Here is a 27,999-nt window from a genome sequence, read left to right as displayed (position 1 = left end):
GCATACATTTTATTCAATTTACATTCATGAACTATTGTTTGGCAACAAACAGTTCTTTGGCACTGTTTGCCTTCAGATTATTGTAAATGCAGAAAAAATGTAACTAGGGGGTAGATTTATCAAAGGGTGAAAAGCCATATTGCTAATTGAACCCTGTGTTTTCACTTGCTATAGGGATATTTTTCGCTACACCCTATATATGTAAGAGATTCTCATTTGGGGGGAACTTATTTATAAAGTCTTGCAGCGTTTCATGTACTACGATACCTCTTCTGTTAATGCCACCGCAAGATAAAATAGAGAGTAATTTAAAAAAAAATATTTTTTGTTGAAATAAAAAAAACGATGTATTGATCTTTTTAAAATGAATGGGGCTATAAGTATAATTTTTTTGTAGGTTGGGGGGATGGTAGACCTAATATAATATTATATATATTATTATATTGAACATATATTTTTATATATGAAAGCTTTTGTCTAACAAAGGAGACACAGGTATAAAATAATGTTAAGACGTAGTGATAAATTATTTTTTATTTTCACAGTTACCTCAATACATATACCTCCCAAATGTCCCAATTTAGGTGAGACAGACTCAATTTGAGGGAGCTTTCCTTCTTTCCCGTGGGTCAGGACTTTTTTCCAAATCTGGGACTGTAGGGAGATGTAGTATTGAAGAGGTGTTTTTAGGGGAAGTACAGGCATGCCAATGGTAGGACCTATCTTGACGTGACAAAACCCTACTTAGCATGACCAGGCACCTTTCTCCTGTGTCCCCAGTAGTTGAAAGTTTACCAGTCTTTTCCTCCAACTCTAACCCACTTCCCTTCCTGAGATCTTCTGAAAAAGAATGTAAATGTTTTAATTTTTAGCATTCATCATCATCATCATCACCATTTATTTATATAGCGCCACTGATTCCGTAGTGCTGTACAGAGAACTCATTTACATCAGTCCCTGCCCCATTGGAACTTACAGTCTACATTCCCTAACATACAAACACAGACAGAGAGAGAGAGAGAGAGAGAGAGAGAGAGAGACTAGGGTCAATTTTTGATGGCAGCCAATTAACCTACTAGTATGTTTTTGGAGTGTGGGAGGAAACCGGAACACCCGGAGGAAACCCACGCAAACACGGGGAGAACATGCAAACTCCACACAAATAAGGCCATGGTCGGGAATTGAACACATGACCCCAGTGCTGCAAGGCAGAAGTGCTAACCACTATGCCACCATGCTAGCATTATGACAACCTGTCCATTATGTACAGTATTAACCGCTTAATTTCCTCTAGAATGGTAGAAGCTTTACACCTAAATCACGCAGACGATTCTAAGTATCTGTGATTAAATCTCATGAGATTAATCGCTTAGAAAACACTGAGCTTTAAATTATTTTGCCGATTAATCGCCTAAGATTAAGCTCTCTGCAATCCCAAAAGCTCTAAATAAAATAACATATTTGTTAAATAATATACAGACATAAAATAAAAATAACATATTGCTATGTTGTGTCTGTATTAGTGACAGCTCCTGAGTTGAAACGGGATCTACAGAGATCTAAAACTGTCCAACAGAATTACATCTTTAGCAAGTTATGTCTGTTTGTTTCTGCGGTGTTACAGATAAAATAACATAAATGACAATGTTTTTAATAAATAATCTGTGCTCTGCCTCTCAGGTCCTCAAACCCTTTTGAACTTAATTTAATTTTTGTAATGTTTACATGTTACTGCTGTACCATAACAGATATACCTTCACAAGTGTGAATTACGAGTTTAAAGGTTAGAGAACCAGAGACAAATAAGTGAAATGTTTTATTTATTTTAGTATATTTTAACATACTTACTTTTCTGTAATTTTGCACATGTAGGGCCTGAGTCATTAAGGAGAGCAAAGCATAAAAAAGGTGTAACTTTCCACATGGGCAAAACCATATCGCATTGGAGGGGGAGCTACATATAACATGTGGGGAAAGATTTATAGTTGGGGAAAGGAATTTTCTAGATCAACTTTAAATTTGAGTGTAAACATTAAACTATCAAGCATTTGTGTGCTACATGAAAAAACAGACAGTATTTATTTTATTTGCAAAATAATAAACTAATTTACACCCCTTGCATTGTAACATGATTTCTTCCGGAGAACATTTACTCCTTTTTTTGCCTTGGTCTCCTTAATCACTCAGGCCCATTGTCGGGAGCTTGACTACTTAAAGCATTTTTTTCTGAAAATGGCAAATTCAGATTCCTGTGGTATTTGATAAATAAAACATGTATGCAACATATAATCATGTGGTGTTTTTTTTTTTAATAAGCCTTTTTTTAAAAATAAGCCTTTAAAAAAATAAATAAAAAAATAATATATCTATAATATAAATGTCTAGTGGCGTGTGTTAGTCTGTCTGCGTGTGTGTGTGGAAAAAATAAAACCAAGCTGCAGCGCCACCTGTTGGGCGGAGTTATACACTGACCTACTAAATTCTTAGTGTGTGTGGAAAAAAAAATTCAGAAAGGGCTGAAATTTGGTATACTAAGATGTTTTTAATTTGTTAATTTAACTTGTTAATTGTTAAAAGTGTTTATAAAGATTTAAAAAATATATATATATATTTCTTGAAGGAGAAGTGACAGTTGGGAGTGGTTGGTGGTTGCCGGGGGTGACAGTGGGGAGTGGTTGGTGGTTGAGGCCTGGGCTATGGCCCAAATGCATGACAAGAACCTTTTTACCACCTTAAGTAGCTTGATTTGACTAGAATGCATGAGTATCATGCACGCGTTAACTTGTGTATATATATATATATATATATATGTGTGAGTGTATGTATATATATATATATATATATATATATATATATATATATATGTATACATACACACATACTGTATATATATGCATATATATATATATATATATATATATATGTACATATATAAATGTGTGTGTGTATATATATATATATATATATATATATATATATTCATATATATATATTTTTATATATATATATGTATATACACACACACATACTGGATAGATAGATAGATAAATAGATAGATAGAACAAACAACATTACACCACCATACATTATATATTTAAGAAAAACACTATGATTAATATAAATAAAATGTTTGTATGTTAGTATAAATATATATGTCTAACTCTCCATTCTGAACCAGGGGTGCAAGGTATTCTAGATTATTTTTCAGTAGGACCTAGCGCCAATCAGCTCAGAATGTGGTTAACTTGATTAGGATGGTCTCTGACACTAACGGGATTAACTGCACTACCATCTACTAGATACATTGTATTAACCTTCCCTTAGTTCTTTATGGAGCTCAGGGAACTGTTCCATGTGGCTGTTTTTCCCATACATAGTCATATTAAAATAATAAAAATTAATTATATAGTAAATGTTCTATTTGACTATAAAGCAGTAAAATATGCAATGTATTCATTGATTAATGCACAAAACCAAAAATACACTAATGCAGCAGTAACACCATTAATGATAAAAACTCAAACTGTTAGACTGTGATAAAAATCAAATGCAAACATTGGCTGTATTTTAATTATCACTTGTGTGTGACAGGTGTGTTACCTCTGAGTTGTGTATTATTATTATTGCCGTAGATTATATACTTTTTTTTCCTTTTCAACACTGCCCGCACTTTCTGTATATTTTGCATTCTTTCTCTATATTTTGTTGTCATTCTGTAGGATTACTTCAGGATCTAGTGATGTGACTAGACCAAACATAACTCTTCCATTTTCATGTCCATGTTTTAGCTAAAAAATATAATACAAAAACAAGGGGTGCATCATTTTGTGAGTAGTATTTTGTAGCATAGAAAAGAGGGCATCACGTGGTCAATCACAATATTGATTTATTAGTGTAACTTGTTGAATGCCCACAAAGATGTCCAAATGTACCTGTTCAGTGACTGTTATCTGCAAAATAAATCCCAATGTGGCACACAGTCCATTTGGTTTCATACAGCGAATACAGAAGGAAAGAGAGGGGGGCGCTGCAATATTGAATTGACCAGAGATAGAGAGAATGGTACACATGATGACTAGTTACTTTCAGTCATAGCAGCATATATAAACAGACATCAACAATTAGCTTTTTATTGTAAATATATCGACCAGCCTAAAACTTATGGGCCATCATAGAATATAAGGTTCTTGGTGAGGTGTGTTATGCATGCTCTTGAAAAGTTGGGACTGCAATAAGATAACATAGTCATTCATAAAGTTCCAAAGTTCTCAATTGGATAAAATTGTAAATAGATTATATTGCTGTGTTTCATGGCTGTGGGTCACTTGGTTAGAATACATGTAGAAATGGCCATTTATATATCGTATATGCTTTGTTTGTTTTTCCAAAAATGCAGTCTGTTGTTTTTTTGTCAAGTGCCATATCATATGTTTAATACCTGTATATCATACATATAACACATACACAAGCATGTACATAGTATCATGTTTCGATGTCTGTGGCTGCTGTAGGCCTAGATCAATGCCTCTGATTAATTGTTTAATGTTGTTAAAACAAGAAAAAAATTCTTGTTGTAGTTAATAACTATTGAAGGAACAATTGTGGCAACAAAAGTTGGATACCAGGCCCACTGCACAAAAGTTTATTTATTTCCCATATAAAAAGAAAAAGCTGGATATATGAACTTCAATTCCTATAGAGGTGCTTTAGACATTACCCTTTACCTTCACCAGATTAACAGGAGGCTCACATCACTACTCTGTGCTGTTGGAGGACCCTGCTCCTTCCACTATCTAATTCTCAGTCAATTATTATATTGTGTATCATGTGAGTCCATTAGTTAAATATTTAAAGAGATAGTGTATTTGTTATTTACAGTGTATCATGTCAGACCAGATATCATGTATGGAGAGTGATTGCTTCATTTGAATGGCTATTGGGGCTCATGTTACATTGAACGCAAATTGCTCTCTTGGCGTATAATACACTTTTTTATTTTTGGGAAAGCACGCTTATTCCAAAATTAGTGGTTTTATGCGCACGATCAGATGTAAAAAAGCATATTGTACGCAATAAGAGCAATTTGCATTCAGCTTAAAATAAGCCCCATTATGTAGTATATGGTTTGTGTTTTTAAAGTACATTATAAGTTACATTTGCACTTATCAACATCTTGAGAGATCCATTAACCTTAGTTTTAAGCTGGCCTTGTTATTAAACCCATCTGATTTTCTGGCAAATATCAGGGTTTTTTCACCTATTGGGGATGTTTTGGAATCATTGGGTGGTATTTTGTTTTTCTTGTTATCTCGTTCCTGGGAAAACAATTTAAAAATTTTGTTATGTTTTTTAAAAATGAAATTGCAAAATCATTTTTAAAAAGACAAAAATGATATTAAAAATAGAAATGCAATATATTAACAGTTACATATTTTATTTACAATTATTTATATAGTGTCAGCATACTGGGAATGGGGAACAAACACTGTAATAAAACAAGATTGGTTATTAACAAAGAGGTAAGAGGGCCCTGCTCACAAGCTTACACTCTATATTTAGATATAAATAAATGGTGATGATGATGATTTAGATATTATTTTGAGTGGGGAGTATTCTCCATCCTCAGATATCATACATGTGAAGTCCTTCCCCCAAATCTTCCTTCATTGTCAAGTAATAGTGCGGCCTTGGTTTATCCTATGTCACAGGATACAAACATGGTTCTTTCAAGATGTCCTAAATTACACATCACAATTGCTAGAAAATGTTGCTTATCAAATAATTGTTGAATAGACAGTGACACCTACTGGAAAGATAAGTGGGTAAAAATATGCTTCCTGTTGTGAAATGTGGATACCGTCTGATGAGCCAGATGAAATACACATCTGGGCAACGCAGAAAGCATTATTATTATTATTTATTATTATTATTATTATTATTATTATTATTATTATTATTATTATTGTTATAGTTATTATTATCATCCTATATTGTATAGCACCCACATATTATACAGCACTTTGCGCAGAATGTTAAATCATTTGCATCAGTCCCTGCCCCATTGGAGCTTACAGTCTAAATTCTCTACCTACACAAACTAGGTTTAATTCCGTCAGAAGCTAACTAACCTACCAGTATATATTTGGACTCTTGGAGAAGACCAGAATAAATAGAGGAAGTCCACGCGAACATGGGAGAACATGCCAACACAGAACATGCCAACACAGAACATGCCAACACAGAACATGCCAACATTCTTTTTTTGGAATTGAAGTAGCGGTCCCAGCACTGTAAAAGAGTCATGTTAATGACTGTACTATCCATTAATTGGTGCATTCCAAAAAAATGTTACTGCAAAATACTAATGGATGCGTGACAGTTGACTGTTCTTCTAATTGTTATAACTACAATAATTGCAGATAAACAAAGTACCAACTCCAGTATGCCTCTCTAATTTGTCCCCTGACCTTACCCTTGCAGCCTTATGAAAAGCTGAAACATGCCTGAATCCAGGCTGTTAGTTGGCAATGTCAGTGGTAGTACAATCTGAAGAGTCGTGCATCATTGTGTCTGTGGTCATCATCATCATCACCATAATTTATTTATATAGCACCAGCAAATTCTGTAGTGGAAATAAAATAAGAACAAAGCAATATTTGGTATGGTTAATATAGACAGATAGGGGAAGATTGAATTCCAATGCGGGGGCACACATCATTACCGTTACTACTGCATTTGATGCGCATTATTACCGTTAGTACGGTAATTTCAATGCTGATTTTTGTGCGCATCTCCTTGAGCCGCGAGCAGAAATCCATGTTAAAATTACCGGAATTGAATCTACCGCACAGAAAGGTAAGTGGCTCCTACTTGCAAGCTTACAATCTATGTAAGCTGAAGTGGCAGATAGCGCTAGGTGAAGAAGATATGTATTGGTAGAACATTTTATCTGAAACATTCCCAAAGTAGTCTGTATAGCCCAAGCCATGAAAAATCCAAACAATTCCAAATGGCAGAATTTATTTGCTCATCTATAGTTATTTTTTACAATTATGACCGTTATCTCTGGTTCTACTTTCCCTTTAACAAACATTAAAAATACTTTGGTACTTTAAATTATGAATACTATTACAAAGATTTGCCTAAGAAAATGTTTGTACCTTTGTGCTCTGTGGACAAAGGACAAAGGGTCATCAATTGCAAATTGAAAGAAGGGGTCCTGTACTGTTTTTAAGTGTGGTTAAGCTCTGGCGTTCCTTAATTCTTGAGGTAGTGATGGCAAATTAACAGACAGACTTAAATAATTAATTTGATGCCTTTCTTGCAAGATTGATATCTGTAGTTATATTTAATAAAGGACATTATTGCAAGATTATATATTATATAATTATTATTATTATTATTATTATTATTATTATTATTATTATTATTATTATTACTATGTGATAACATAATCTGCAGTGCCGATTCAGAGTGACAAATGCTCTTGTCCCGTTGCATGTCGTATCTGGTGTGAAGTTGCTCTGAACATGCTGAGAAATGGACTTTATGCCAGTGAACACCATTGCATCCAATTTATGTCTAGACACTTCCAACTGCTTACAACTTGAGGAGTGGAACGGGGAGGGAAGGGCTGGATGCACGTAGGCCAGTGGATCCCAAACTTTTTCAGTTCAAAGCACCCTTAAGGTCTCCATAATTTTTGCAAGGCACCACTAAGCCAAAATAATTACCAAGTAGTCCTCCATCTTGCTTACCACTGGCCCTGGCTGAGGCACCCCCGTGAGATTGTAGAGGCACCCCAGAGAGCCTAGGCGCAGTTTGTGAACCACTGAAGTAGGCTATGTACGGTATGGGTGTGCCTAGGTCGAGCGCACGCACATTCATCCGATTCAAGCTGTGGGCATCTCACAGGTTTTTTTAGCCGTGCCACTTACACCAGCTACAGGGCAGATGGAGGTGCCAGCTGTTAGTGATGACTGACACGTGTGCATGTTAAAACATGTGCCTGCAAGTAATCGAAAATATAAAAATGCAATTTATGTACAGTACGCATTAAGAACATCCTGATTTATGTATTTCATGTTAAAAATATAAAATATTTTTTTCACATATATTTTTATGAATGATTACACTATTAATAGTTGTAAATTAATTTTATAATTTTTTATGCGTTCTGATGGGACTTGATATTGCACATATGCATGTGCGCATACTGCAGTCTGTTCTGCCTGTCTGCATACGGTAAGTAACTTATAGTCAGAATGTACTTATACCAATATTTAATTGGAAACATTTCTGGAGATCCTCTTGTATTATAATATCGGCGTACGTGTGTGCAAGTTACGTCCGATATTTTTAAACGCGAGTTGCGTTCACATTGCATTCAAAGATTAATTAGTTCCCTAGTGGGGATAATCTTTTTTTTTATGGCATGGAAGGGGGAAGAAAATACATTTCAAACCGCAGTTTTAAAGACTTTTGTGTCCTATTGGAATGTTTTCTTGCTTCTTCTAAAGGATGTTTAATTTTAATCTTTAAAGAATGTTTAATCTCAGGGAGACAGTATATTGTATTTTGCTAATGGCTTACTCTTGCTCTCTGTGATCCATCCCTCTTTTCTCTTCAACCCACATAACAATATAGTAGCTCACTCACTGGGAAGAATATAAGGACCATATGTTATATTGAGGTTGAAGACTCATTGACCAAGGTGATGAGTGTAAACATGATTAGGGGGATGATTAACATCAACCCCCAGAGAATGCTATGAAAAACTTTGACTTGTAGATTGCTTGTTTTTTTTTTTGTGTGGACATTAAGGAAGTGGTTAGCACTTCTGTCTCCCAGCACTGGGGTCATGAGTTCAATTCCCAACCATGGCCTTATCTGTGTGGATTTTGTATGTTCTCCCCGTGTTTGCGTGGGTTTCCTTCGGGTGCTCCGGTTTCCTTCCGCACTCCAAAAACATACTAGTAGGTTAATTGACTGCTATCAAAATTGACCCTAGTCTCTCTCTCTCCCTGTCTGTCTGTCTGTATGTGTGTATGTTAGGGAATTTAGACTGTAAGCACCAATGGGGCAGGGACTGATGTGAGTGATTTCTCTGTACAGCGCTGCGGAATCAGTGGCGCTATATAAATTGATGATGATGATGACCCCTGAAAGCAATTAACCAGTACCCAAAATAATCCCTGAACATCCACTATCTCTTTCATATAGTAAGGATATACTCTGCTTTCAACAATGCCAACTCCATCTGTATAGGAGAAAAAAATTCTGCTTATACTTAATCATAGTTGAGATCAGTGTAAAGTATTATGTAAATTATCATATGAAAAAAAGGTTCAAATCTGTGCCATCAGAGGAATTAAATGGAGTTAGCATGTGATTAATGTATGGATAATCAACACTGAAAAAAACACATATACATGTGTAATAGTCATAAGAGTTTCTGCTGTGTTTATTGTATGAGAACACAGGCAAGAATTGAATGTTGGCTTATCTAGTCTGCATGAGGTGTCATTATTAGATAATGGTGAAGAAATGTTTGCTTTCTTATAATATACATTAACTGTGGCCAATCATATTCTCAAATATGATTAAAGCAATGTAAAATATTTCATATGATAAGTGTGCTGATTTTGTTGGGTGCGGTGACCTGTCCATTCATTTGATTGTTAGTGAGGATAGGGCTGAGTGTGACAGAAGGGGTAATGGAGACAAGCGGGGAACCAGAGACTGAAATTTAGATAATGGAATGAGCAGGAACAACCAACAGCACAGTGCAGAATGTGAGTCTCCACAAGGAACTAAACTGTAATTAGATTGTAGTATCAATCTGACTTCTATATGACTTGATCACAGTTTGTAATCCAACTTGTATAATACTGTGATCTGGTCTTCTTCATATACATTAAAATTCTAGACCCCATTATATACTCTGCATGAGTGAGAAGACCTTAGCAAGTTTTCTTCATTTTCCAGATGTCGTTCTATAATATCCCATAAATGGTCAATTTGGTTCAGACCTGGTGACTGAGAAGACCATGACTTATAGGGTGGGGTACGGAATAATGGCTGCCATTATTCCGACAATACTTACGACGCAGCGACCCCGAAGGGCCAGGTATCGCGAGCAATGAATAATCCGGCCACTCTGCATGACATCACTGCCGACCGCGACGCTCTTCTCCTTGCTGTTAAGCTGGAATTGTAAGTATGCGGCCATAGACCATGTACAATGCTAAGCAAAGTACATTGTCTATGGCCGCATACCTACATTTCCACCTTAATAAAAAAGAGAAGAGCGTCGCGGTGACATCATGCAGAGTGACGGATTCTTCATTGGTCGCGATCCCTGGCAGTCGGCGGTCACAGCAGTGGTCCTGGACACAGGTCGTGAAGTAGCCGTTGGGGGTCGCCACGTCAGGGTAAGTATTGTCGGGGTAGTCAGCATCGATATGCTGACTTCCACCGGACTTAAAACATCAGTGTCATGCTCATCAACCTTTGGATGAACAGGCATTGTCTACGGATGGACATCCTGGAAGATAGGTAGATAATCATCTCATCAAGAAGAAAATGCTGCACCATGGGGCAATGTTGTAATGATTACCATTGAGCTTGCCTTCTAAGGGAAGGATGACACCCAAACCATGCCAGGAAATTGCACCCCACAACATTACAGAGCCCCAGAGCACTCAGGGCTGTGAAGCTCTACACATTGGTGCCACACGTGCACTTATCTGTTTTAGGAAAATATGGTGAAGGCTATTAATCCGACCAGATGACCTTACTCCATTGTTCAGTAGATCATTGCCTGAGCTCTTTGCAACACTGAACTTGCATAAAATTGCAACGCATGGCAAGGTTTATGCACTATAACCTGATTACTGTGTGATCTGCTCTGTGAAGTTCTTATTTAACCATTTCTCGGTAAAACTGGCTGCTCGTTCCATGGGTTGAAATATGCAGTCAGTTGATCTGCAGTTGCTCCCCTGCTTTGCACTTGGAATTAATGCACATATATCACGATCCTGGAATACGCGCTTCTGCCCACTTTTGCCATATGCTGATAATGTTTTTTCCTCACAGTTCCATGCTGACATCACCATAGGCACCGTTGCTCATGAAACATTAGAAAGCTCAGTTGTCTTGGCAACTGAAGCTCCAGCCAAACGCACTCCAACAATCGCCTCTTTCAAAGTAAATGAGATCTCCTATTGCAGCCATGCTAGCCATAATTATAGGCAACCAAGGCAGTCCAGCATTGTTATACATGAACATGACCTTGCTGGAATGCTTAATTAATGCATGAGTCATGCTGGTCTGGAGGTCCTTGCTTTCAATATGCTTCATATCCCTTATTTACCCAGGTATCACCATTTTTTTACTTTACGTGTACATGTATATAAGCTCACTTTCTACAAACGCATGTAACAGGATTGGTAAATGACATGAAACCCACACATGATCAGAGTAGGCCCTCGCTGTGCTCTAAAGCGGCATTGCAGCAAATTCTGGGGCCTAGTGGTACACACAATAGGATGCACACAAAATTCATGCAATTATCGTGCACATCACACGATAAACGACAGTTTGGTCAGGCATTGTATTAGTGTGCAGCAGGGTGGCTAAGTGTTTAGCACTTCTGCCTCACAGCGCTGGGGTCATGAGTTCAATTCCTGACCATGGCCTTATCTGTGTGGAGTTTTTATGTTCTCCCTGTGTTTGTGTGGGTTTCCTCCAGGTGCTCTGATTTCCTCCCACACTCCAAAAACATACTAGTAGGTTAATTGCTATCAAAATTGATCTTAGTCTGTCTCTTTCTGTCTGTCTGTCTGTGTGTATGTTATGGAATTTAGACTGTAAGCTCTAATGGGGCAGGGACTGATGTGAAGGAATTCTCTGTACAGCGCTGCGGAATCAGTGGCGCTATATAAATAAATGGTGATGATAATGATGACGATAGTGTGTACACTCCCACAATCATGTTTTATTGTACCAAAGCTCATTGCATCTTGTGATTTGGTTTTATAGACTTCCTAAAAATCACGATCAACGATGGAAGGATGTAGGGCAAATGAGGCGGTGTGAATGTACTCACAACCAGCAATGTAGGCAGATCTCTACAGAGTGTGCAGAGTCACGATCTTTTCAGCAGATGGCAATCACAGTTGAAGAGCATAGATCTGACAGTAAATCATGTAGGTGTGAACATGTGACTCTGCACGATCATCGGGACTTTTATTCATCAGGACAGTTGTTACAGAAATCGTATCTGCAGTAATTCTTTGTAGTGTATACCCAGCTATACACTGCTCATGCCTCTGGTATTTCACTGTCATGATCAAAAAGAAATGCAACAAAACTATTTTTACTGCAACAGTGTTTGTCAAAAAAAAACTAAATTCAAGCAAGTCCATATTAATTCACATTTCTCAAAAGGTATTCAGTCAGTCTGTGTTTCAGCCACATTATAGTACTTCTATTGGGCTGGCATGTAAATACTAGAATAAGAACACAGGGGAATCTGCCTTCTGTTTTGACATAATGATGACAAGTAATTGGGCTTGTTTCACATAAAAAAATGTGGCAGGTTTTCAGAGTAGCCCAAATCGGCTGAAATTTACCCTGCACTGTATTTTCCTTTGTAAAAAGTGGTCCTGCTTTCAATTTGTAGGAATTAGTCTTATGATTCGGGGCGTGGTCTTGGTGGATCATAGGCATAGCATAACATTTCCTCATTTTCAAATTGAGTTAGAAGTATGTGTTATACTATCAGTTGTTCCTGGAGGCTGCAGAAAGCCTTGGCTTTATCCTGAGACAGGTCTATGTTCCCAAACGTGGAATGTACAACAACTACGTCAATTTTTGCTGGCACTTATTTAGAGATGGAGACAGTGCTGCAGATGGAAGAGGAGGGCTCAGTTTCATCAATATTCCCGATCTCTCTCATTCCCTGCATACAGGGCAATATATCCCAGGAGGAATAAGAACCTTGCATCAGGTGTCACAGTCCTAGCTGAATTATAATTTCTCTTCTGCCCACAGTGATTGCACGAGGGAACACAGGTGATTGGTGTATCACACTCTATTTTTTCCTGGAATAATTTATTGCAGAATGTGGTGACCAAAGTTACTGAGGAGTGACAGCAAAACATCAAGGCTGGGTGAGGTTAAAAGTGGCACCTTGGGTAGCGTACAGGGGGGGAATGTCCCCGCTGGCACTGTACAGTGTAACTTATCCTTGGCATTCATAAAACATTTACTGAAGATGAGTCAGACTCATCTTTAGCACAAGGAGATTAATAATAGTGCAGTTCATTAATTGCCATGGTGCTATGATTAAAGTGTAGCAATTAGAAAAGACCAGGACCCAAATTACGTCTGTGAGGTTTTTTTTGTGTCCTATGGTTCAGCTTTTAATTAGCAATCTTTCGTCTAATGAATTTACTATTGTCTATAAATAATGTTTAGAATGTTAAGATATATTAACTAAAGTATTAGGGCCTCGTACAAAACAGGAGTATTTAATCCCGATTGATAATTACCCGATTGGTTGGTAGTACACAATCATTGCGCAAAGTAAGGTTAGTGTGAACCCACAGTAAATGGGGCAACCTGTATTTTGATTCGGACCCAGAGGTTAAGAGCCGTTCACTTAGAAACTGTAGTGAGAGCAAAGCAAAATGAGGAAGGAATAGCATCTATGTTTTGGCTGGATGTAAAAGCAATATATTAATAAAGGTGACATCTAACCTTCCCCCTTCCTCCCTGATGAAGCACAGCGGTAGTAGTCACACTGAGACCGGTGATTGAAAATGTTTAGATTTAGATTGGATGGTATCTTATGTATGGGAACAGCCTATACCACAGGAGGTTAAGCTGCATGGTTGACTCCTACATTACATCCCCACTCGAGGAGAAGAGAGTAGATTTAATGAGAAGTGTTGCTTCTGTTCATGATTTCTGGATCAGAATTGACAGGTTTGATTGTTGTAACCTTTTGGTTTATTTAGTTCCCGTGAAAGACCAATAAATGTTTCTGAAACCTGGGCAGCTTCGCTCATAATAATATATTTGGCATATATGATATATGTGTCTGATCCTTCTAGTAACACTATAGAGAATAACAATATAATATTAGCATTTTTACATTCACTGCAAGTATCTAGAGTTGGGTGTTTGGTGCTGGGTTTTAAAGCTAAATTTGTGGGAAGCGGTGTTATTTAGGAAGATAGCTTCTCTTCCGTGGCTGATTTCGGTCGAGTTGTCATAGACTTCAGTCAAACCATCAGCAACTTGTGGCAGCCGCGCACTTAGAGGGCTATCCCGCCACCCAGATATGCATACCGCTAGACGCAATATCGGTTGGCCAATCATGCAGCCTCCTCTCGTGGAGGGTGGGGTTTAAGAGGAGCTGTGTGACAAACATCTAGACATTTGGGGGCATATTTAAGAAATCAAGGTAGTGCACTATCGTGCACTTACCATGGAAATCAGGTCCAGATGTGCCCTCCGCAAATTTATTAAAGATGCATCGCAGCAGATATCATGGATATCTGCTGCTTTGCACTCCTCATCGTTTTTACGAGCAGTCACCATTCAACAGTATGGTGACTGCTCTGGCCGCAATCTAACAAGTCCCCCCAAAAAATTTTTGGGGGAACTTGAAGCTGGAGTACATTATCAAAATTTAAAAAATCCAATGCTGTCAGCTCTGCTCCGAAGAGCAGAGCTGGACAGCGCATGTGTGGAGGGATCACATGATCCCTCCCTGTCACTCACAGCTCTCTCTCTGCAACTACCGTTGCAGAGACAGAGCGGGGATCTTCGAACTGCACATGCGCAATTGAAGAATGAAGAGAACGAGGAACACCTGGGAGGAGATCCTGAGACAGCGCGTCCCGAAGAGGGGGGTAAGAGTGATTTTTTTTTATCACAGAAACAGCAGTTTTTCGGAACTGCTGTTTCTGTGATCCGTTTTTAATAAATTTGAGAAATAGTTCAATCCTTATCCATGCGATAAGGATTGATAACTATTTCTCATTTTTGCCGAAGAATGATAAATGTGCCCCTTGGAGAGCAGAGAATGTAGGGGAAGAAAAATAATCAAACAAATGGACTGCGCTTGATACAGGTCTAATGTGCTAAACTGAAAATTAGTATAAGTCTAAGCTGTTATTACAAATATCTGTACAAAACAACTGAGTCTATAATGACAATGGCAAATAACAGTTATTTGACATCCAGCATTTAGAGAACAAAATGTAACAATTCAATCCTGTATGTTAATGTGTCAAACACTCTGCAAAAACACACAATAAGGACTTTTATGTTTGTTGAGTGGTACATATCTAAAGATAGGTCCAACTAAAACACAGTAGTATTTCTGCACCAGGCATATGTCAGACATACATTTGCATATACTTACGCCCCATGATAGCGTAAAGATGCAGTTTGACAGTCCTAGGAGCAGATGTGAGAGTCACATTACCCTATTCGCACACAATGTAATGTGATGAGGTGTCATATATAAAAGAGATAATATTGTCTTGACTGTGTTATTAAGATATGTGAAAGGGGCATTTTCCATATCAAACATAATGAAATGCAAACACCCCCATTCAATGGTAAGTTTGTTTCCTGCACTAGTCCAAATGTCAATTGCAAATTAGTAATCCAAATAGATGGGTGTTACATGAAAAAACAGGCAGCATTTAACTTATGTGCAAAACAGAATACTAATTTGCACCCCTTGCATTGTAACATGGTTTTGTCCAGGAGACTGAAATGAGACTATGATGATTACCCAGGAACGACTGGGTATAATGTTACAGCATTAAATTCGAGGCAATCAGTTCCTGCAATCCTACCTCACTGTAGCACAGCCCGATGAGGGACAACATAGTAATCACAGCTAAGTCATACAGGCATGTGCACACTATAATGTAGCAATAACAATACAATGCACAGAACCTGGCCAGATAAAATTGGTACTGGTGGCGCACTGTAGGGTAGTAACCTGGGTTACATGTGGTCAAGGTGGTGAGCTTTGTGCTGTGGGTGACACAGATCACTTCAAGGATAGTTTGGGATAATGAGTCTCTCTGCAGCATGATAAGTTGCAAATGTCAAACGTGGTTAAACAACTTAAATCCAAGGGTTGAAGTTAGGGGCAGTCAACATTATAGTCCATCAGAATGGCTACCACTAATTATACTCTTAGACAATCTGTATGATATTGTTCTTATCTGGTTCCTTGCAGGAGGAGATTCAAGATGCTCTAGTGGCAGCCAATATTCACTACACCTCTTCTTGCTTGAAGTCCTTCTCTGGTCACCCGCAGTTTACCCAAGGCAGGAGTCTCCCTCTCTCCACATGGACTAACTTGTACAGCACAGCAGATCTGTTGTTTACAGGGCTCCTCAGAGGCTCTCTCACTTTATCACAGCTCTCAGCAGACTCCAGGAATCTCAGTTCTCAGAAGCTCTCACAGGTATATAGCTCTAAACAGCTCCTACAGGTATATAGCTCTCAGCAGCTCCCACAGGTGTATAGCTCTCAGCAGATGCCACAGGTGTATAACTCAGCATCTTTCACAGGTGTATAGCTCTCAGCAGCTCTCATCATCTTCATCATCATCATCAACATTTATTTATATAGCGCCAGCAGATTCCGTAGCGCTTTACAATTGGGAACAAACAGTAATAAAACAATACTGGGTAATACATACGTAGAGGTAAGAAGGCCCTGCTCCCAAGGTATATAGCTCTCATCTGCAGCCACAGGTATATAGCTTTCAGCAGCAGCTGTCATAGGTATATAACTCAGCAGCTCGCAAAGGTATAAAGCTCTCGGTGCTCCCACAGGTGTATAGCTCTCGGAGCTCTCACAAGTATATACCTCAGCAGCTCTCACAGCTGTATAGTTCTCAGCAGCTTTAACAAGTATATAGTTCTCAGCAGCTCTCATAGCTGTAAAGCTCTCAGCATCTCCCACAGCTGTATAGCTCTCAGCAGTTCTCACAAGTATATAGCTCTCAGCAGCTCTCACATTCATATAGCTCTCAACAGCTCTCACAGGTGTATAGCTCTCAGCAGTTCTCACAAGTATATAGCTCTCAGCAGCTCTCACATTCATATAGCTCTCAACAGCTCTCACAGGTGTATAGTTCTCAGCAGCTCTAACAGGTGTATAGTTCTCAGCATCTTTCACAAGTATATAGCTCTCAGCAGCTCTCACATGTATATAGCTCTCATGATCTCTCACAGGTGTATAGCTCTCAGCAGCTCTCACAGGTGTATAGCTCTCAGCAGCTCTCACAGGTGTATAGCTCTCAGCAGCTCTCACAGGTGTATAGCTCTCAGCAGCTCCCACAGGTATATAGTTCTCAGCAGCTCTCACAGGTGTATAGCTCTCAGCATCTCTCACAGGTGTATAGCTCTAAGCAGCTCTCACAGGTGTATAGCTCTCAGGATCTCTCACAGGTGTATAGCTCTCAGCATCTCTCACAGGTGTATAGATCTCAGAGCTCTCACAGGTGTATAGCTCTCAGCAGCTCTCACAGGTGTATAGCTCTCAGCAGCTCTCACAGGTGTATAGCTCTCAGGATCTCTCACAGGTGTATAGCTCTCAGCATCTCTCACAGGTGTATAGATCTCAGAGCTCTCACATGTATATAGCTCTCAGGATCTCTCACAGGTATATAGCTCTTAGCAGCTTTCACAGGTGTATAGCTCTCAGCAGCTCTCACAGGTGTATAGCTCTCAGCATCTCTCACAGGTGTATAGCTCTCAGCAGCTCTCACAGGTGTATAGCTCTCAGGATCTCTCACAGGTGTATAGCTCTCAGCATCTCTCACAGGTGTATAGATCTCAGAGCTCTCACAGGTGTATAGATCTCAGAGCTCTCACAGGTGTATAGCTCTCAGCAGCTCTCACAGGTGTATAGCTCTCAGCAGCTCTCACAGGTGTATAGCTCTCAGCAGCTCTCACAGGTGTATAGCTCTCAGGATCTCTCACAGGTGTATAGCTCTCAGCATCTCTCACAGGTGTATAGATCTCAGAGCTCTCACATGTATATAGCTCTCAGGATCTCTCACAGGTATATAGCTCTTAGCAGCTTTCACAGGTGTATAGCTCTCAGCAGCTCTCACAGGTGTATAGCTCTCAGCATCTCTCACAGGTGTATAGCTCTCAGCAGCTCTCACAGGTGTATAGCTCTCAGGATCTCTCACAGGTGTATAGCTCTCAGCATCTCTCACAGGTGTATAGATCTCAGAGCTCTCACAGGTGTATAGCTCTCAGCAGCTCTCACAGGTGTATAGCTCTCAGGATCTCTCACAGGTGTATAGCTCTCAGCATCTCTCACAGGTGTATAGATCTCAGAGCTCTCACATGTATATAGCTCTCAGGATCTCTCACAGGTATATAGCTCTTAGCAGCTTTCACAGGTGTATAGCTCTCAGCAGCTCTCACAGGTGTATAGCTCTCAGCAGCTCTCACAGGTATATAGCTCTCAGGATCTCTCACAGGTGTATAGCTCTCAGCATCTCTCACAGGTATATAGATCTCAGAGCTCTCACAGGTGTATAGATCTCAGAGCTCTCACAGGTGTATAGCTCTCAGCAGCTCTCACAGGTGTATAGCTCTCAGCAGCTCTCACAGGTGTATAGCTCTCAGCATCTCTCACAGGTGTATAGCTCTCAGCAGCTCTCACAGGTGTATAGCTCTCAGGATCTCTCACAGGTGTATAGCTCTCAGCATCTCTCACAGGTGTATAGATCTCAGAGCTCTCACAGGTGTATAGATCTCAGAGCTCTCACAGGTGTATAGCTCTCAGCATCTCTCACAGGTGTATAGCTCTCAGCAGCTCTCACAGGTGTATAGCTCTCAGCAGCTCTCACAGGTGTATAGCTCTCAGCAGCTCTCACATGTGTATAGTTCTCAGCAGCTCTCACAGGTGTATAGATCTCAGAGCTCTCACATGTATATAGCTCTCAGGATCTCTCACAGGTGTATAGCTCTCAGCATCTCTCACAGGTGTATAGATTTCAGAGCTCTCACAGGTGTATAGCTCTCAGCAGCTCTCACAGGTGTATAGCTCTCAGCAGCTCTCACAGGTGTATAGCTCTCAGCAGCTCTCACATGTGTATAGTTCTCAGCAGCTCTCACAGGTGTATAGCTCTCAGCAGCTCCCACAGGTGTATAGCTCTCAGCAGCTCTCACAGGTGTATAGCTCTCAGCAGCTCTCACAGGTGTATAGCTCTCAGGATCTCTCACAGGTGTATAGCTCTCAGCATCTCTCACAGGTGTATAGCTCTCAGAGCTCTCACATGTATATAGCTCTCAGCAGCTCTCACAAGTGTACAGTTCTTAGCAGCTCTTACAAGTGTATATCTCTCGGCAGCCCTTACTGGTATAAGGCTTGCAGCAGCTTTTACGCACAGGGGTCTCACTACTCCAGAGACACCGATCTCTCCTCTCTGGGTCTCAACAAGCACCATCAGGAACTCTGCCCTCTTTTATCTTCTCTGCACTTCCCCCACCTCTTTAATCTCGCACATGTGGACCCCGCTCTCTTTCCAACTCCGCTTCCTCCCAGATGCAAAGTATATATATGAGGCTACTTTTATGATAGTTCAGGTCTTGACAACATGACCTAAAGATCTTACACATACTATTTTTATTCAATGTACCATGGTACACTGACGTTATGCATACCACATGAGTTGTGACTGCAGGATCATTAATCCCTATGATCGCTGCATCTGTGCACTCACATTGCAAGTTGTGTTATAGTACAAAGCACAAAGAACACTGCTTGCAGAAATCTGTACTTATTGATCTGCCATTGTTCTAAATGGAAAAGAAACATTTCTTTTGGGCAATTCAAGAGCATTTCAGGCACTGTGCACATATTCATAATTTTGACAGTCAATAAATTAAAGCCAACATTTGATGTCCCTAATATAGCAATAAGGATCCCAAGGGCCAATTTATGAATAACGGCGAAAAAGTTGTTTTTTTTTATTGCTGTTTATCCCAGCAATAATAAATCACTTATCGCCTTAATTTGTCAAGGACGTTTTGCTGAGGCAGCTGAACATAACTAAAAAATTATTTAAAAAATAATTATAAGTAAATTAGAAAAATATAAATAATAAAAATTGAACAATTTTTTTTTTTTATTGATTTTTTTTTATGTTATCACCACAAACCTTGTTAATTAGGCTTTCCCATATAAAGATTATTGCCGGTGAATCTTACTGATAGTAGGGGTTACCGCTGGCAGTATATTGGGCAAAATGGGGAAAAAATCCCTAATGCTAGCTTTCCACCATTTGATAAATATGTTTATCAGTCTTGAATTCCCACTTTGCTGTTGGGCCCCATACTGCTGTACTCCCTGTACCCCCTTATGGCGGCCCTGGTCATACCCACTAGTTGGGTACCAGCACTGATTGGTGGATTGCGGTGGTAATTCACCAGCCACAGTGCAGAGACCATCTGGTAAACAGTGCCAGGAGACTTTCTTTGGATCCAAGTTTCCAACTTGTTGGGACCCTGCTGAAGAGCAGCCTTGATCTTAGTGGTTGCAACCAAATGCAGAGTAACATAACCCCCAGTGCATATGCAGCAATCGTCTCAACTTTAACAGTAAAAATATTGGGCACAATTGCCCCTACCTATTATACACAGCTGCCGCTGGCACTTTGGCTACTGGAGAATGTTTGGGAAGGAGAGTCTGTGCAATGTGGAGAATCTGTGGTCACAAAGGGAGGATATGGTGGATTCTCTGTGCATGGGAGATGTTCTGTGAAAGGGATGATCACGGTGCCATAGGAGAATCTCTGTGCAATTTGGGAGGGGGGTCTATGTGTAATGAAGATCTCTGTGCAGTGCAGCATTCATTGTCTTCTAGGTGGACTCCGTCTGAGCACCTCCTTAATCTACATTGTGAATGAATTTAATTTAACCAATGAATCTCCATAGAACATACAGTAAAAGACTGAGCCCTCTGTATGGCCTGGAAGCTTTAAATATGATAATATGTGATTGCTTATAAACATAGTAAACTAGGAGAGTAGCATCATATCTCATCAAGTATAACGCTGTACCAAGACAAAAACAACATTAAATTTATTAAAAACTAGAATATAGTTTCTTTGAATTCCTTCATAACGGCTAATGCACCCTCTTCTGTTTCAGTTATTTCTCGAAAATCTCTCAATAAAAATATTCTTGCTTTCTGTTTAAGATTTGTTCACAAAATTGCATTATTTCATTAAAAACCCTTCAGGGATCATGATTCAACCCCACACTGGTTGCTACACACGTTAACAGTAGACTTAAACGTTTCCCTTCTTATACAGCCAATGGATATTTCCGATCAAAGCATGTTTTCAACTTTTATATCTTACATACAGGAGCTGATCTGCTTGTGGCCGCTAAAAACGCTATCTGAAAGACAGTTTCTCTGAAAACAGGAAAATTATAGTACAGTGATGAACATATTACAGCCTTACTAGATACATACCTGTCACATAATGCTGATGAATTTTCTGTTAATGTTTAGAAATTGTGCAATGCCAATGTCATAAAAAAAGGCTGTTTTAAAACAATGTGCCAATGAGAAAGTGAAGGATTTGTAGATTGAAAACTATGTTTCTTATAATTCTAAGTGTAAAGCTAGAAGTACACATTATGGTGAATTCATGTGAACCAGCCCTTTTTGTATAGCTCACAAATAATAGTGCATACCCTGGGGTCGAAGAGGAAATTTAGAACTTACGGTATAAAAAAACGTAATGGGAATGTAAATGAATGGAATTTGATAGTTTTACAATGAAGGCAGTAGGAGAAGTGGCGGTGTGTCATACTACTGTATCCAATATGTATAAATCAATCACATACATATGAATAGTTAAAGTATATCATCATCACCATTTATTTATATAGCGCCATTGATTCTGCAGCGCTGTACGGAGAACTCATTCACTTCAGTCCCTGCCCCCATTGGAGCTTACAGTCTAAATTCCCTAACATACACACACAGACAGAGAGAGACTAGGGTCAATTTTGATAGCAGCCAATTAACCTATGTTTTTTGGAGTGTGGGAGGAAACCTGAGCACCCAGAGGAAGCCCACGCAAACACGGGGAGAACATACAAACTCCACACAGATAAAGCCATGGTCGGGAATTGAACTCATGACTCCAGCGCTGTAAGGCAGAAGTGCTAACCACTTAGCCATCGTGCTACCCAGTATATCATAAAAAAGCCATTTTAACGGTGGTTACATTAATTCAATGGAACTTCATCAGGGTGAATATTTACTTATAATTTGTTATGGCTATTGTAGGTGTTGCATCAATTGCATACCACTAAAACATGTTCTATGCCATTCTGCACTATATTACCACCATTTTTTATAACTGCATCCATATATGTGTGTACATAGATGGCAGTAATAATTAATAAAATTATCCCTTTGTACACTCGCACAAAGGCACAGTCTCTTAAAATCCGGTCTTTTATGAATGCTTATTAAAATGTGCTGAAGCATCAGGAACAGAAGATGCTAAGTCAGGAATAAACCCTACCGTTTCTTACATATCCTGAGGAGAACCCTTGAGATAGCATGTAAGGTGTGCAAAACTACTAGGGTTTACACCTCAATTAGTGTAGTCTATTCCTGAGGTTTCAGACAGTTTTTAATTTATGTTCATTAAAGATTTTATTATAAGAGATTGTGAAGATAGCAGGTAGACATATAAGTGCAGAGTGACTTTTCTATTTTTTCATGTACTTGCTAATTTTATGTGAATGGTATACCCCAGCAGTAGATGCTAGGCACTCCAACACTACATTGAGGAGTCATGAAAGAGTCCTTATTTAAGGATCGTCAGAGTATACTGTATAAAGTAGTAGGGTGTCCATCATAATATGCTTTAAAACACTTCTTTTTTGTTTGTTTTTTCATGGGATGCTCTGTCTCATTGCTCTGTAAGGCTGTTCACACAATAAACTGTTTTTATATGTTATGGTCACACAGTTGTTCCATATATGTGATTCATGGCTGTGATGGTCATCCCTGCCACTACTCTTCCTTCCTGAGTGATCCAATGAACTGTTCCACGTGTTTGGGACCTGTGCTTCAGTGTTGTATGGTTCGGTTTGACCAATTAGGAGCCCAAGATGCAATTTGATACATTATACATCACTGTTTACTATGAATAATATTATGACATGGTCATCATTTATTTTGTCATGCAGATAATCCACTATGTGCTTCCTTGCTTGTTTTTTCATTTGATGGTAAGGTCTCTCCACATTAAATATAGCTGTATACACCACCCTAGTACCTTTCAGTTTCCCATAAAGGGTCTGTCAGCTGTTGGATAACCTCTTTACTTTTTACCTTGTCCCCACACACAAGACTTAGCAGTGATATCAGAAGTCATCATCATACATGATACCAGAGTACTGACCCCACATAAAATAATCACCATATGCTATGTCTACATTCGTGAGCCTACCCCATCTTGGTCATGTTAGTATACTGAGTCCAGTTCCTGGTGGTGAGTGTATTATTTGTGTCCATTCCCTAGTGGCCATTGTAATATAAAATGCTTCTTCCATGGTAGCCAGTGTATTATATATAGCCCGTTCCCTGGTGGTCAATATAATAAATAGAGCCCAGTTTCTGCAGGCCAGTATAGTGTATTGTTCAGTACATTATATACAAACCATTCCCTGGTGGCCTCAGTAATATATAGACATTATACCCTGGTGACATGTTTAATATAGAGAATTTATGTCCTAGTGGCCATTGTATTATACAGAGATCAGTCTTTATTAGCCAGTGTAATTTAAAGAGCTTAGACATGGTGGTCATTGTCTTGTAAAAAGTGCATTCCCTAGTTATCAGTGTCATATATAATGTTCATTCCCTGGTGGCCAGGATAATATATAGAGCCCGGCCATTTGTGACCAGGGTAATACACAGACGCCATTCACTGGTGGTCAGTGTAATATATAGTTCCCAGTCCCTGAGGACCAACGTAAAGTATAGGGCCTATACCTTATACCTATAATGTATGCCTATTTCCTATGTGGCCATTATAATATATAGTACCCATTTCCCTGGGGACCAATGTAGTATAGTGTCAATCTTCTGGCTTCCAGTGTTATTTATAGAAGCCAATCACTGGTTACTAGGGTAATAATAGTGCTTATGGCTTTATGCCACTGTAGGGTATACTACACATGTATCTGGCTGCCAGTGTAATGGCAGTGGGGTGGCAATCACCTGATAACAGCCTCCATTTTCTGAAACCTGGCAGGTGCATGTATATCAGCTCTACTGAATGTCCTATTAAAGGTGTTCACAGCGACAACAAATAGAGGAAGATTGTGGGAGGGCAATGCGCCCAAATACCTAGGGAAAACAACTGTCTCTTCCCTACAGGTGGATAGATAAAACCAGGAAGACATTTAAGAGCAGTATTATAACAGGAGGAGTCTCTTTGGTGCCTACAATTTCCCATCTGCTTAGGGTAGCTCTCTCCTCAGGTAGCTGTCCATAATTGTTTTCCTTGGTGAATTAAATATTCAGAGACCACACTGCATAATATCACACGGTACAATCATAATTGCTCCACTAATTCTGCTACAGGGTATGTCTTGAGGTTTAAATATCTATACCCTTTAATTAATTATTATTATTAATATTATTATTATGAAGATTATTATTATTATTATTATTATTATTATTATTATTATTATATGATGCTAATAATGATTAAAAAAATGTTATGTTGTCATGTAAGCGTTACATAAATATTTTATGGTATGGTTTTTTATTTGTTTTTTATAGTTTTACTGTTCCCATATACAATAATTGCAAATGAGCTGGATAATGTTATATATTAAACAAATAGAGCAGAGAAGTGTGATTGGTGAACCCCTCTAGATTTGTCAATAGGGATAGGAATAGATAGTGAAGCATTTAGATTCATTAAATACTCCATGTTTAGTAAAAGACTTTATAAGAATGAAGTATCTACAGTACTAAAGCCTTTTATGCCCTTCTGCTGTGTTTGTCCATTTTTATGTTTCATATATGTCATGCCTACTCATGTGTCATCACAAAAATTGACCAAGCCAAATGGACTGCTCACTGTTAAACGTGCCTAACCAATTATTTAAAAGTACATTTAAACTTTTATTTTTTAAAATGGGTTAGCTTATAACTAAAAACTGTTTTTGCCAACTTCCAATATCCTTGATAACAAAAATGCTTATTAAAAAGGATTCATATCTTTTTTAAGTAACCAACATAAAACATAATAATTTAAGGGATTAAGTAGTCCGTGGCAGTTACATATATTGTGCTACTTTGATTTTTTTTATGTAACATCATTTGTAACATTTATATAATATTTTAATATTAAAATTGTCATCTTGGTATTTATACAAATCCTAGCAGAAAATGCTGCATAGATATTTATAAAAACTCTTGGGCTTTACTTCTGTGTGGCATTATTACATGTAATATTTAACCTAATGTCTATTATATGCAATAAGTTGGTGCTTTTAAATTAAAGTTTGGCAAAATAAAGTTAAAATTATATTCTTAGAGTGCATAGATACAGAGGGGTTGTGCATAGAATAATACAATGCTTATGTAGAGATTAATAATAGGCCATTGATATTAGAATAACACAAACTAACTAGTAACTTTTTATTGATCTAAAAATAAAACACATATTTTAAAAGCACTCTACATAGAGGTTGAAGGTTTGGGTACATAAATTCTGCATATTTCATTTTCTTAGGGATTTTTGCCTATAATTCAGTGAAATAACTCAATTATAGTCAAAGAGAAAAATCTATTTCAATCAATAAATATATTGATATTTTCTGTGTTTTATTATCTCTTGCACAGACTATGCTAACAAAATGTTTTTAATGTATTGTAACATCAACTTGCCATCCAAAAGTTTTAAATTAATACCAGTAAATTTGCTAACACTATAATACCAATAAAACATTTCTAAAAATCAGCTTTTTTAAAATTTTCAAAATAAATTCAAAAGTCAACCTTTGCATGCAGTTCTTAGTGCCAAAAATGTATCTAACAATGGTAACAAGGTTGTAAGCTCTTTTTAAAATTTAAAGCAACTCTCTGATAATTTTTTTTATTTATGCAAAAAATCTATAATTAATTGCTTTTTATATTTTTAAAAAACTTTCTTAAATAAATGTAATATATTTTAAGCAAGGTTTCAAGAATTATTATTATAGTAAACTTTTTGCCCATGTTGTAATATTTATAAATGCAACAGAAATATACATTTTACATAAATATAAAAAAAAACTGACTGAATTTTTAAATATTGTTTCATTAAATATATATGTTCACAATTTAATTTAAATAAATTAAACCTGACAAATGATATATGCAATTGAAGGGGTCCCTAAATATACACATGGATATATGTATTAATTAAATAAATAAATAAATATATATATATATATATATATATATATATATATATATATATATATATATATATATATATATATGTATATATATATATATATATATATATATATATATATATATTAATAATGAGATGGTAATAAAAATTGACTCCCAAGTTTTTTGCATATGTAGCTGTTTTGTATTTTGGGGTGATATAAGTAAGTTTGATAAAGATTAAAAATTTAAATTTGATCAAAAATAAAAATGTCTGTTCAGTTTACCTAAAATGTGACGGATCAATGGCATTGTTTTCTATGAGGCATATTGCAAATAAAACATATGACATGTACTGTTGTCAAAGGCATTTAATACCTCATGCTAACTAATCCATTTATTCATTTTATTCTATTTTTTTTAACCCATTGTGTACCAGTTACTCCCTAAAATGTCTGCCAAAGGGTTAAAGTACCACAGCTATCTTGAAAATGCCATTTCTCTTTATGGATTACTGCTATTATAAAACCATCTGCCACTTCTTAGTTCCCACATGTAAAGGAAAGAGAGGTTTGTAACTATGTCGTTTTACTCCCGGTGTTCATATTGAAAAGCATAAACAGGGTTCTTGTTGCAGTAAACCAAAGATGGTAGACTTAATAGGCACTTTATTACGCTTTTTTCTTTTTTTTTTCCAGGTGTAAATGAACACATCATTAAAAACTAGAATCAACAGCAGAGAGAGGGAGAACATCTCACACAGAGCATGATAAGCCCAGCCTCCTGAGTCACATTTTGCATATGCAATCACATCACAAGAACTACACATGCTGTGCACAATGGGACAAAAAGCAAGCAAGAGACAGAGGTTCAGAGAGAGAGAGAGAGAGAGAGAGAAAGCAAGAAGACGGAACCTACAGTATGTTGATGGAGCTATGCAGGCTCAGTTACATCTCTCCGTTTGCAGCCTGCAAGAAATCCACTGCAAATGTCCTCTCCATCCCAGTTATTGTTCCTTCTCCATAATGTGAATGTCAATTCTGTAACCAGTTCTAGAGCACCAATGTAAATAAGGAGCTGCATTCAGCTTACACTGCACATGGGATATGTGGATCACGCCTTTTTTCTCTTGCTGCTGCTTCATGCAAACTTTAATCCACAGGGGTCTAATCCTCCAAAAGCAGACATTTCAGACTGAAAGAGCGAAGCTCCATTAATTAGAAAGTGCGCCAGTTGTAGCCAAATGCCATTATATTAGTATGCAAAGCCCATAGTCAGTTAATCTCTACAAATCGTTTGTTTCCTTAATTGCCCTCTAAGGGCAAAAGTGAAATACAGAGGAGCAGTATAATATATTTTTTTTGAAGTGAAACAATTTTATGAGATACTTAAAAAAAAATGATAAAGTCTTACGGGCAATTTTTCTGTGTGCCATCAAATGAGTCGTTGTATGTTTTTGGAAGTTTGTAATATAACACTTCATTGCAATTGTTACAAAATAGCAAC

General features: G+C 37.9%; 1 long non-coding RNA gene across 2 annotated transcripts; it reads right to left on the bottom strand.

Moving 5' to 3' along the window:
* Positions 1 to 531: 531 nt before the first annotated feature.
* LOC142101561 (uncharacterized) lies at positions 532 to 27,499 on the bottom strand. 2 transcript variants are annotated; one of them, XR_012679038.1, is made up of 3 exons: positions 27,412 to 27,499; positions 3,601 to 3,788; positions 532 to 840 (listed from the first exon to the last, which is right to left on the bottom strand). It is a non-coding gene; the product is annotated as an uncharacterized LOC142101561 (long non-coding RNA). The 2 variants fall into 2 exon arrangements; XR_012679039.1 differs by lacking the exon at positions 27,412 to 27,499 and adding an exon at positions 5,191 to 5,312.
* Positions 27,500 to 27,999: the final 500 nt, after the last annotated feature.

Source organism: Mixophyes fleayi, chromosome 9 (genome assembly GCF_038048845.1).
Source record: "Mixophyes fleayi isolate aMixFle1 chromosome 9, aMixFle1.hap1, whole genome shotgun sequence".
Taxonomy (NCBI): Eukaryota; Metazoa; Chordata; class Amphibia; order Anura; family Limnodynastidae; genus Mixophyes; species Mixophyes fleayi.
This window is presented reverse-complemented; position numbering and strand designations above follow the sequence as displayed.